Source organism: Diabrotica virgifera, chromosome 7, assembly GCF_917563875.1.
Source record: "Diabrotica virgifera virgifera chromosome 7, PGI_DIABVI_V3a".
In the NCBI taxonomy this organism is placed as follows: Eukaryota; Metazoa; Arthropoda; class Insecta; order Coleoptera; family Chrysomelidae; genus Diabrotica; species Diabrotica virgifera.
Genome location: NC_065449.1, coordinates 34,051,814 through 34,064,329, shown reverse-complemented (window position 1 = coordinate 34,064,329; position 12,516 = coordinate 34,051,814). Strand labels below are relative to the sequence as shown.

The 12,516-nt window shown below is 32.7% G+C and overlaps 1 protein-coding gene and 1 long non-coding RNA gene across 2 annotated transcripts in view; both read right to left on the bottom strand.

The window, feature by feature from the left end:
• The window catches only part of LOC114326465 (protein still life, isoforms C/SIF type 2), a 684,303-nt gene that overhangs the window by 519,385 nt on the left and 152,402 nt on the right, over positions 1–12,516 (bottom strand). The window lies entirely within an intron of this gene.
• Positions 4,189–6,404, bottom strand: LOC126888467 (uncharacterized). Its single transcript, XR_007699565.1, has 3 exons — positions 5,611–6,404; positions 4,480–5,516; positions 4,189–4,381 (listed from the first exon to the last, which is right to left on the bottom strand). It is a non-coding gene; the product is annotated as an uncharacterized LOC126888467 (long non-coding RNA).

Genomic DNA, 12,516 nt, shown 5'->3' with positions numbered 1-12,516 from the left:
CTTAAAATGGTGGCAATTCTATAAAACTACGAAGATTTCAAAAATTACAATATTTGAGACGTCATATCATTTGAATTAAATTTTTGAGATTTTTTTTGAATGAAACATAATTTAGCAAGATGCTTGAAAGGTATGAAAGTTGTGCAAAATTGAGAGTTTTATAAGAACAACTGTATTAGTTGCACATTTTTAAATAATTTTTAAACAAAATTCATGTAAGGCTCATTTTCCGCCCGTACCGTACTTATGCCCATACATTTTATTTCTTTCTATTATAACCATAAGATAGCTGAATTATTTTTCTTTCATGTTCAATTTCTAAAATTTTATTTGATCAATTAGTTAAAGAATTACATTAAAATAACTCAACCGTACACTTCGCCGTACGTTAGTTTACAGTGCGCCAATGTTTGTGAGAAGGGTGACTTTAGCGTTATAAATAAAAAATTATAGATGATACAGATTTAATTTTAGAAAATTCTTTACATAAGGTTTTTTGTAAAATTTTCTGAATTTTTTAACGGTCAAGTCAGTTTTTTTTCTATAATTTATATTTTCGGAGTTATTTAAAAAAACATCTAATTTCGTAGTTCATTTGTTTTAAAAATGAAGCACACACTTCTCGAGCAGAACTTTTTGATATGTTGTTTATTAAACATTTCTTAATGAAATTACAAAAAGTTTTATCTTGTTTGATTTTTTTCGAAGTGAAAACCTATATGCACTTCCCTATTAATAAACAGTCTAATTTGCTTAAACTATTCTTGAAAAAATGTTTTTTTTTACAAAAATCTATTTTTTAATCATAGTATCATTCATGATCATAGAAAAGTTAAAGTACACTTTAATAAATAAATTATTTTTATTAGATAATTATTTATTGAAGGTAAATTATTTATTTAAGTAGGTATACCTTATCTTTTTCTATGATTAGTAATGATAGTATGATTAAAAACCTGGATTTTTGGGAAAAAATTATTTTTTCAAAAATTGTTTAAACATATTATCTAATAAATGTCTAGACATAGTGCATATTTGTAATGTACAGAAAAACTACATCCAAATTAAAAAAGAAAGATTAAAATACATTCAGTAGATCCCGAGATATAGAAAATGATAATAGATTTAAGTTGCCTTTTTAGTTTTTGAACTTTTTTTTGCATTTGTCGCCTCCCAGCTCTCCATTCTCTTACCACGACTAGCCACCAATTGAACTATAGTTTTAAAAATTCGTGTAAAATACCAGCTTTTCGAATATGTAAAATAATTTTTTGCTACGGACAATATTTTTAAAGTTATTCCAAATGTTTATAAAATACAAAATTTCAAAAATTTGGCATTAGGATTTTTGACTATACTAGATGATCTTTTTTTAGTACATTTTGATAGTATCACTTTTCTACTTTCATTTGGCATACGCAGAATTATTGTCCTATCTTCATTATTTTCTGTCTTATGTTATTGCAAAATAAAGGTCTCTGGTATAAATAAATAGAATAACTTTTAAACTAATTAATGAATCGGTCTTAAATTGTGAGGGTTTGTTAAGTACCCCAATAGCCAACTTTGGGTGAAACACTAAAGTTCTAAGGTAGTTTTATTAAAAATTATTAACAATTTAATTTAAAATTTTAAATTTAATTTAACAAATTAAACCAATAGTATTTTGTATTTTGACAACGAAACCCGATTTGGGCTTCGAAACGTTAATAAAATTATTTTTTCAATTTAATTGTGGCTTATTTCCCACTAAATAGTTAATCATAAAAATGCCACAAGGAAATAGCTTCAGAACAAAATTATTAACAAATAACGGTTTTTATTAATTTTGCAGTTTGCGTAGCACCAAATTAACTTTAAACTTTAAAAAATCGGCATTTTGAAGGTTTCTCAATGTTCTAAAAAATTAAATTGTGTAATTTTATGTCAACTATTTAGCTTTTGAAAAAATCGCGATTTTTGCACTAAATTGTTAATAATTAAAAACGGACGCGAGCTCTAGGCAGGAAACAGGTAAGTTTTTTTTCCTATAGGTCTACAATAACTAAAAAAGTAGTAAGCTGCTTGGATATTTCAGTGTCCCGAACATGGTCTATTTCTAGCTTATTTCCTTGAGTATGTAGTTAAGTGATACAAAGTTTTATTATTAACTGATATATATTTTCGGCTATGATTGTTACACATGAAAGTACAGTGAAACCTCGATAAGTCGGTCCCCGATAACCCGGAAGTCCGGCTAACCCGGACCGATTTTCATCAGACAAACATTTCAACAATAAAAATGTATGTATTATGTTAAAACATTTTATCTGTAGCCGCTTCTGGAATGTCTTAAAAATATCGAGTTTCGTTGATAAAACTTGGCTTTGACCATAATATAATGTAAAAATGACTCATGGCACACGGCGGCAGAACGTTCATTATCCATTATCGGGCTATCGCAAACAACAGGCATCTTTTATTCCTTTATTTATTTTCAATTGTCTTTTAAAAAATTATTTTTAGAACAATGGTCTTTTAAACTTTAAACAATGAAAGAGCCACTGTTCTTAAATAACATAACATCGCATGGCAGACGAAATTGACACAGCCGAAACTGACTGAGTTTTTTTACCTAGAAATGAACAATACTCTATCTATACTGTCTACAGTCGGAAAAATGAAAGAATACCCATGAACGAACATATTTATAAAACACGCTGTATTTTCCTGTCACCGTGTCACAAAGAAAATTGCCCAGCGCAAGTACATGTAATAATAATTATTACATCTACTTGCGCTGGCCAATTTTTTGTGTGACACGGTGACAGGAAAATACAGCGTGTTTTATATGTTCGTTCATGGGTATTCTTTCATTTTTCCTACTGTATACTACAACTATAATAGGTAAGGTAGATGTGTAATATGCATATATAATTCATGTTGTTTTAATTATAACGGACTTTATCTATAAGTATACCGTATTTTATTAATTTTTACAATGCTCTCCGGCTAACCCGGATTTTCGATAACCCGGATCGGCCGCGGTCCCGATTAATCCGAGTTATCGAGGTTCCACTGTACCTATTATTTTTCGTAATTAAGCATTTTCAAATACTTTGCATCAACTATTTTTTGAAGTTATACTTCTTTAGGCGGAATTGAGAGTAAAATTTCATAATTCTGCGCGCATGAGCACACAGACAGTATGGTATAAACGTTATACGGGATCTGATAGGTCCGTAAAGTTGGCTTGTCCACTTTTATATAACAATAAAATTTTCATGCCATAATTTAGTGCTCATTTAGTGCTAATTTTGTACCGCAGTCCCGAATTTTGTGCTCTTTATTTATTTAAAAAAGCAGGTGGACAAGCCAGCTTAACGTTAAGCTGGCTTGTCCACTCTTAGTACACAATGAAAAAATAAAATTATTCAGATTCTAAATAGGCTATAATTTAGTGCTCATTTAGTGCTAATTTTGTACCATAAACATTATAATGAAATATTTGTTTAAACAATTTGTTATAAACAAAATTTTAAAAAATTAAAAAACAGAAAAATTTTTTATGCTAGAATTTAGTGCTCATTTAGTGCTAACAAAATATCCATATCCAGAATTTTGTGCTCTTTATTTATTTAAAAAAGCAGGTGGACAAGCCAGCTTAACGTTAAGCTGGCTTGTCCACTCTTAGTACACAATGAAAAAATAAAATTATTCATATTCTAAATAGGCTATAATTTAGTGCTCATTTAGTGCTAATTTTGTACCATAAACATTATAATAAAATATTTGTTTAAACAATTTGTTATAAATAAAACTTTTAAAAATTAAAATATCGAAAAAAATTTTATGCAATAATTTAGTGCTCATTTGGTGTTAATTTTGTACCATAAAGATTATTATAAAACATTAAAATTTTAAACAGTAATAAAAACGAAATTTTTTAGTGATCCAATTTAGCGCAAATTGTGTGCAAATAACTAAATAAGACATCGTGAGATCAAATTTGGTGCTCTTTATTAATGTAGAAAAGAATTACAGTCTAAATATAAAGGCATGGTGATACAGTTTTAATTGATTTTATTTATACGTTTTTTCAACTTTAATGTATATTAGAAATTCTATGTTGACTTTTTTGTCCACATCTTTGGTTAGAGTTCTTTGTGTTCCTGCATTGAGATCATTAAACTCGGTCCACAGATTATTTCTGCGACAGTGTAGTGTCCCATGGACAGTTTTCCTAATCCATTAGTCGACGTAAGGTCATTGTTAATGTAACGGATTACTCCTACCAGTAAATAATAATCAGAGGTCCCAAGTACATCGGGAAATTTTATCGGGATGTTATCCAGATGAGTTAAGGTTCTGATGTCCGTTAATTGAATTAAGATAATTGGACCTGTAAAGAAATTATTTTAAGTATATGGATTTTCTTTAATTTATGTGTACACGTGAAAAATAAAATACTTTTGTTGATTTTAATCATTTAGAACGTACCACTTGAATCATATTGCACTTCTGATTGTCCTCAGCATCCTCTTCTGCTACAATCTCTGTCAGCTGTTAATGCTTCTTGCATTTCCACTTCGCTTAAAGCTTCCTTAAAGAGTAAGTTATCCAAAAAATAATAATTCGTTTCTCGGGTTCTTTGAGGGCAACCATTATTACAGTTTATGACTATTCTGTTAATTGGTAATTTTTCCATTAATTTTAACATAATGTCAAAAGCATTTGTGTTGCAGTCTACGTGTATTACTTTTTGAAGTTCATTATTTGTTTTGTTTAGTGTCTTCTGTATAGCACTTTCATGAAACTCCAGTAAAATTCTGCCTCGTTTTACATAAGATTGTGCAACTCCCATCTTTTTTATATATAGTGCAAGTGCAATAAATGGACAATCCTTTTGTAATGTTTTTAATGCATTTTCGACTTCAGAAGGGTCTATTGCTCCAACAATAAACGATTGTACAATTGAATCTATTGCACACGTGTTATAAAATGAATACAATTGTTTTTGATTTTCACACCCTAGAATAAAAGAAACCGGTATAAAATTTTAAATATTTTAATTATTTTGTTTATCGTAATAAATTCATAATTTGATTGAACTGAGTTCATTTAAATTAAGTAATTATTCACTATTAACTATTTTGCAACACAAAGTAATATTTAATATAAACTGATTAATTTTACCTTTAAATTTAAAGCATTTCCATTCTTCAGAATAGGCACTTTCTGCAAATTATCTTGAAACAGTGAATCAAAAGTAGTTTGGTTTTGATCCAAGTATTTTGATAACTTTGCAGATTTTGTTCTCGATATTTAGTTGTATTTTTTGATGCCTTAGTGACTTGACCACGCCAATTGTCTTCTTTTCCTAAGTCGATTATTTGTTGTACGTTGTTTACAGCATTGCAGTTGTTGCACAACATTTCACTACTCCCTTTTTTTTTGTTGTGCACAACTGGATGAACACAATTGGCATATTATTTCTTTGGTATTAATTATTCTTACGTTCTCTTCTTGAATTGTATCTGTAAACATGAGAGAAAATAAAAATAGTTGTAAAATATATAACAAGGTGTAATGAATAAGAAATACCTACTTCAGTTAGAAGCTTTTACATACCTTTTACGAATTCTTTATCTTCCTTAATTGAGATTGACTTTGGTTCAGTAGCAATTATTAAATTTCTTTCTGCATCAAGATCTTTCTCCGATTCATTTCCAGATCCTGTAGTAATTTCAACGTTATCTTCTTTGTTTTCCATTGCATCAGTTTTCGCTTGAATTATATTAGAGCGACCAACCAGGTACTCTAAAATTGCATTAACTGCTGCATCTGCTCTCAATTTTTTTTTCAAATAAATCTTTTTTTATATTTTTTACTTCGCTTTCTACTGCAGAACTGGAAGCCGGAATTTTACCTAATCCAAATTTTTGTACCCAAATACAAGACCATAACGGGAAGCTTTTAATGTCTTTCTTTAAACGTGCGCAAAATTCTGGCAAATTAAATGGATTGTCATGTATTCCTATTTCTTTTGTTTTCACCATTTCGACTTCTTTTTCAACATTTTCAAACCAATCTGACCAACAATTTATTGGTTTATCTGTTAAGTTTTCACTTTCTTCGTTTGTGTCGTCAAAAATAGATTCATTAGTTGGCCTCATTGATTCCCATTTTTCTGTTACTTCTTCGTCGAAAAGTGCCTCTTCTAAACCATGTGGCTGAACTATATTTTTTAAAAATTGTTTTTGCGTTTCACAACTACTGTCTTCATTTGTATTAATGAGTAATCCATCTGTTTCGCAAGAAGCCACTATTAAAATTGCTTTTAGAATAGTGGTTGCTCTTTCTATAGTTTGACATAATATTAATTGTCCTATAGCAGCTTTATAAAATACTTTAACTTTCTTAGATTTTGTCACGTCACTCAAAAAATTAACGTACAATTTAATGAAATGAGCAACATCCATTCTAATAAAACATTGAGGGAGGTCAGAAGCATTAACATATTCTTCGATGGTGCGGTACTGAGTGAATGCTTTAATGCTGGCGATTATGAGCGCTTTTCCTCCACCACACGTGAATTCTTTAGGTTGAGGGGCACCTAAACGAGTCCACTCGTTAAGGAAGTACATAACTGCATTAGTATTATGTACTGAGCTCAGCATTTGTGCTACACTAAATTGTCCTGCATCGTTGTTAACAACAAATGCTGAGGAGTCCGACATTGAAGATGAATTTATCATAGAACAGGCAGACGAGTACGACTCAGACGAGCATATAGAGAATGAACCTCAATCTTGAAGCAAAATTTTGATATCCAAGGATGGAACTGAATGGAGTAATGATCAAATGCGCAGTGCTCAAACAAAACCTCGCAATAGCCTACGACAAAAAGATGGGCCTGAAGCTAAGAGTAATTTATTTACACCTAAAGAAGTATTCATGTCAATTATGAGCCCAGAAATTTGTGACATAATTTTAGTGTGAAACAAACAGAAAAGGCAAAAGAGTCTGTGAGGCTTTTAACAAAGAATTGGCGCAAAGATTCCAGAATGCTTCAAGACGGCCTCCACAAAAAAATTTTTAACCATTTACTGAATGTGAGCTCAACGCATTTTTTGGTATTCTAATTGTTGCTGGTGTACATAGAAGTAACAAAGACAACTTGTGTGAGATGTGGAGTATGGATTCTCTGCCGTTAATACGTGCAGAAATGTCTCGTGATCGTTTCAAAACCATGTTACGATTTATCAGATTTGACAATGAAAGTAACCGGGAAGAACGCAAAAAACCGATAAGGCTGCACCCCTAAGATATATCTGGACAATGCTAAATAAAAATTTGCAACAAGGCTACAAACCATTCGAAGACATAACCATCGACGAACAATTGTTTCCGTATAGAGGCCGTACAAGTTTTACGCAATACATACCTTCCAAACCCGCTAAATATGGTATCAAGGATTTTTGGGCTTGTGATGCATCAAATGCGTATCCCTTACAAGGTCAGCCTTATACTGGAAAACCAGCAGCTGGTTCACGACAAGTTAACGTTGGCGAACGAACAGTTTTGGATCTGGTCACATCTTATAAAGGTTCTGGTCGGAATGTTACAACAGATAACTTTTTTACCAGTTTTGAACTGGCTAAAGTCTTGAACTCATGGCAAATGACTTTAGTGGGCACAGTTAGAAAGAACAAACGATTTCTACCCACCAATATGCTAGTAAATAAGGAAAGAGCTGTTTTTTCTACTAATTTCGCATACAATCCTTATGCTACTGTATGTTCTTATGTGCCAAAGAAAAATAAAGCAGTAGTGTTACTTTCGTCCATACATACTACAGGCAAAGTAGAAAACACTGAAGTAGCGAAGCCGGAAATTATTAAGTACTACAATGAAACCAAAGGGGGGGGGTTGACACTATGGATAAAATGCTGAGTGAGTATACGGTCAAGCGTCGAACATTACGTTGGCCCTTGGCCTTTTTTTATAATATGATTGACGTCACTGGCTTAGCATCCTACATTATATATCGAGAGCACAATCCATTACCAAAAACAAAGGACCAACGCAGGAAATTTTTGAAGGATCTTGCTAAAGATCTTTGTTTGCATTCAGTTCAATCTCGAAGTAAAAACCGGATGATGATGACGAGTCATTTTCTTCGTAGTGCTGTAGAAATGGTCCTTGGTCGAAACATAATATTTTCTATAGTTGCTCCACCTCAAGTATCTCACAGTACTCGTGGATCTACGCCAATAACCGGAAGTTACCATGTGTGTCGGAACGAACTAAAAAAAAACAGCGTAAAACGAGGAAAAGTTGTGTAGTGTGTTCTCTACCTGTGTGTGACGAACCTTCTTCGTCTAAAACGACATGTATGTCTTGCGAAAATCCACAATAACATTCAGTTTTGTATTTTTATTTAAATAAACTATCATTTAATAACAAAATATATTGTTTTTTATAACCTTTATTTAAAAAAATTAACAAGGTACAAATGTACCTATGCCGTCTTTTATGGGGGTCGGAACTATCTAGGCCTTCTTCTAGGAACTAAATAAATATTTTTTTAAAAAAAAAGACTAAGGGTCGATTTCTCATACCTGCGTTAATCTATGGTTCAGTTGAACCGGGTTCACGGGTGATCTCCGGTTCTGTTTGGAATGCATTTCTCATTGCGCGTTCATGTCAGTGCTCGTTCTACAGCTTTCGAGAAATGCCAATAGATGGCAAAAGGTAAAAACCTGTCGCCATTTTGAACTAACTTTTTTATGCTGTTTTTGAATAAAGTTAAATTTAAGTATTTATAATCAAATAGTCATTTTAATAATTATAAATAAATATTATAAAAACACAAATAATGTTATCGTTTATCGTTAGGCTTAATATAATAAAATAGGATATATTTATATTATGACAGCGTTTCGTGTTAATACAACGCATGCGTAGTCCATGAAATCATCTGAACTGAGTTCTGAAATCTTTGAACGGCCGAATTCCACCGTTCAAGCATCGTTCAAGTTTAAACTGCCATCGGTTGAACGGGAATTGAGAAAGACGATTTTGACTTTAAACTGACGTTTACTAGAAGTTCAGGTTAAACTGGAGTTGAACTCGATATGAGAAATTGGCCCTAAGTTTTCACTCTAATGGCACATAACATATCCCACCAGAATGAAAACAATGGGAACCTTCTCTGGTTACACCTCCGAGGCTTCTACAATTTGCAAGCCATACGGATGCTGAGACTAAGGAAGATGAGGGAATTCTACAATTTACAATTCACGTCACATCTGCTCAGCGCGGTAAAGTTCCAACGAGACTGGTTCCCTTCATACTCCACACAGAGTAAATGTAAATAAAAAATGAATAACCATTTTCAGTTTCGTTGCAAAACGAAAATACAGCCGAACCATATTCCAGTCCAATCAGAGAGTGCTGCAAGCACCTCTACCGGTTTCGAAACTTATTAGTCTCTCATCAGGAGGCACATATGCTGCTCTCCCTGATCCAACCAAAACAAACTCCAGCGTGCAGTCCCGAATTGCAACGAACGAAATGGCATAGATGCCCTAGCGGCAACTGCTAGCAAAAGACTAAGTTTTCACTCTAATGGCACATAACATATCCCACCAGAATGAAAACAATGGGAACCTTCTCTGGTTACACCTCCGAGGCTTCTACAATTTGCAAGCCATACGGATGCTGAGACTAAGGAAGATGAGGGAATTCTACAATTTACAATTCACGTCACATCTGCTCAGCGCGGTAAAGTTCCAACGAGACTGGTTCCCTTCATACTCCACACAGAGTAAATGTAAATAAAAAATGAATAACCATTTTCAATTTCGTTGCAAAACGAAAATACAGCCGAACCATATTCCAGTCCAATCAGAGAGTGCTGCAAGCACCTCTACCGGTTTCGAAACTTATTAGTCTCTCATCAGGAGGCACATATGCTGCTCTCCCTGATCCAACCAAAACAAACTCCAGCGTGCAGTCCCGAATTGCAACGAACGGAATGGCATAGATGCCCTAGCGGCAACTGCTAGCAAAAGACTAAGTTTTCACTCTAATGGCACATAACATATCCCACCAGAATGAAAACAATGGGAACCTTCTCTGGTTACACCTCCGAGGCTTCTACAATTTGCAAGCCATACGGATGCTGAGACTAAGGAAGATGAGGGAATTCTACAATTTACAATTCACGTCACATCTGCTCAGCGCGGTAAAGTTCCAACGAGACTGGTTCCCTTCATACTCCACACAGAGTAAATGTAAATAAAAAATGAATAACCATTTTCAATTTCGTTGCAAAACGAAAATACAGCCGAACCATATTCCAGTCCAATCAGAGAGTGCTGCAAGCACCTCTACCGGTTTCGACCATTGTTTTCGACCACCCATTGTTTTCATTCTGGTGGGATATGTTATGTGCCATTAGAGTGAAAACTTAGTCTTTTGCTAGCAGTTGCCGCTAGGGCATCTATGCCATTTCGTTCGTTGCAATTCGGGACTGCACGCTGGAGTTTGTTTTGGTTGGATCAGGGAGAGCAGCATATGTGCCTCCTGATGAGAGACTAATAAGTTTCGAAACCGGTAGAGGTGCTTGCAGCACTCTCTGATTGGACTGGAATATGGTTCGGCTGTATTTTCGTTTTGCAACGAAATTGAAAATGGTTATTCATTTTTTATTTACATTTACTCTGTGTGGAGTATGAAGGGAACCAGTCTCGTTGGAACTTTACCGCGCTGAGCAGATGTGACGTGAATTGTAAATTGTAGAATTCCCTCATCTTCCTTAGTCTCAGCATCCGTATGGCTTGCAAATTGTAGAAGCCTCGGAGGTGTAACCAGAGAAGGTTCCCATTGTTTTCATTCTGGTGGGATATGTTATGTGCCATTAGAGTGAAAACTTAGTCTTTTGCTAGCAGTTGCCGCTAGGGCATCTATGCCATTTCGTTCGTTGCAATTCGGGACTGCACGCTGGAGTTTGTTTTGGTTGGATCAGGGAGAGCAGCAATGTGCCTCCTGATGAGAGACTAATAAGTTTCGAAACCGGTAGAGGTGCTTGCAGCACTCTCTGATTGGACTGGAATATGGTTCGGCTGTATTTTCGTTTTGCAACGAAATTGAAAATGGTTATTCATTTTTTAAATATTTTTTTGTTATATTTGGCTCACATAATCTACTGGATAAATGTAAAGATGTCACAAAGCTTCAAGTCTCTACCTCTTTGAAAAAGAAAGTTATCACAATTTGAAAACTCAAAAGTTACAATTGTACCTATGCCGCCCGACGAATGTTAAAGTCTCCAATTTTTTCTACTGTAGTTAAAAACTATGAGAAAACACTATTGGAGGTATATTTCACGCATAAAAGTCCCTTTCAATACAAAAGGTTTTATGACGTGCCATCTTTAAAGATGTGATATCCTGGCTCCTAAGGTCAAATTATCTTAAACGGAATAAACTATTTATAATACATGACAGTATATAAATTATTAAAATATTTTTTTATATCACATAATATGATTTAGGCTCGATTAAAATAAACAAAGGACACAACATTCAAGAAATATATATTTTGTTAGCAAAAAGTAAGTTATTAGTTACTATTACAGTAAAGGACCGAAAATAATATATATCTGGGTTTTACTGTAGTTGCAGAATAAAACTATTTACATTTTTATACCTTTTTAAAGTTTTGTTTATAACAAATTATTAAAAAAGAATTTATTTTACTATTTTCAAATTTTTAAAAATTTTATTTATAACAAATTGTTTAAACAAATATGTTATTATAATGTTTATAACTATCTGAGCACTAAATTATAGCCTACTTAGAATCTGAATAATTTTATGTTTTCATTGTTTATACTAAGAGTAGACAAGCCAGATTAACGTTAAGCTAGTTTGTCCACCTGATTTTTTAAATAAATAAACAGCACAAAATTCGGGATATGGATACTGTTAGCACCAAATGAGCAATAAATTCCTACATAAAATTTTTTCGATATTTTAAATTTTAAGAGTGGACAAGTCAGCTTAACGTTAAGCTTGCCCACCTGATTTTTTAAATAAATAAAGAGCACAAAATTCAGGATATGCATATTTTGTTAGCACTAAATGAGCACTAAATTCTAGCATAAAAATTTTTTCGATTTTTTAATTTTTTAAAATTGTGTTTATAACAAATTGTTTAAACAAATATTTCATTATAATGTTTATGGTACAAAATTAGCACTAAATGAGCACTAAATTACAGCCTATTTAGAATCTGAATAATTTTATTTTTTCATTGTGTACTAAGAGTGGACAAGTCAGCTTAACGTTAAGCTGGCTTGTCCACCTGCTTTTTTAAATAAATAAAGAGCACAAAATTCACGATATGGATATTTTGTTAGCACTAAATGAGCACTAAATTCTAGCATAAAATTTTTTTCGATTTTTTAATTTTTAAAAATTTTGTTTATAACAAATTGTTTAAACAAATATTTCATTATAATGTTTA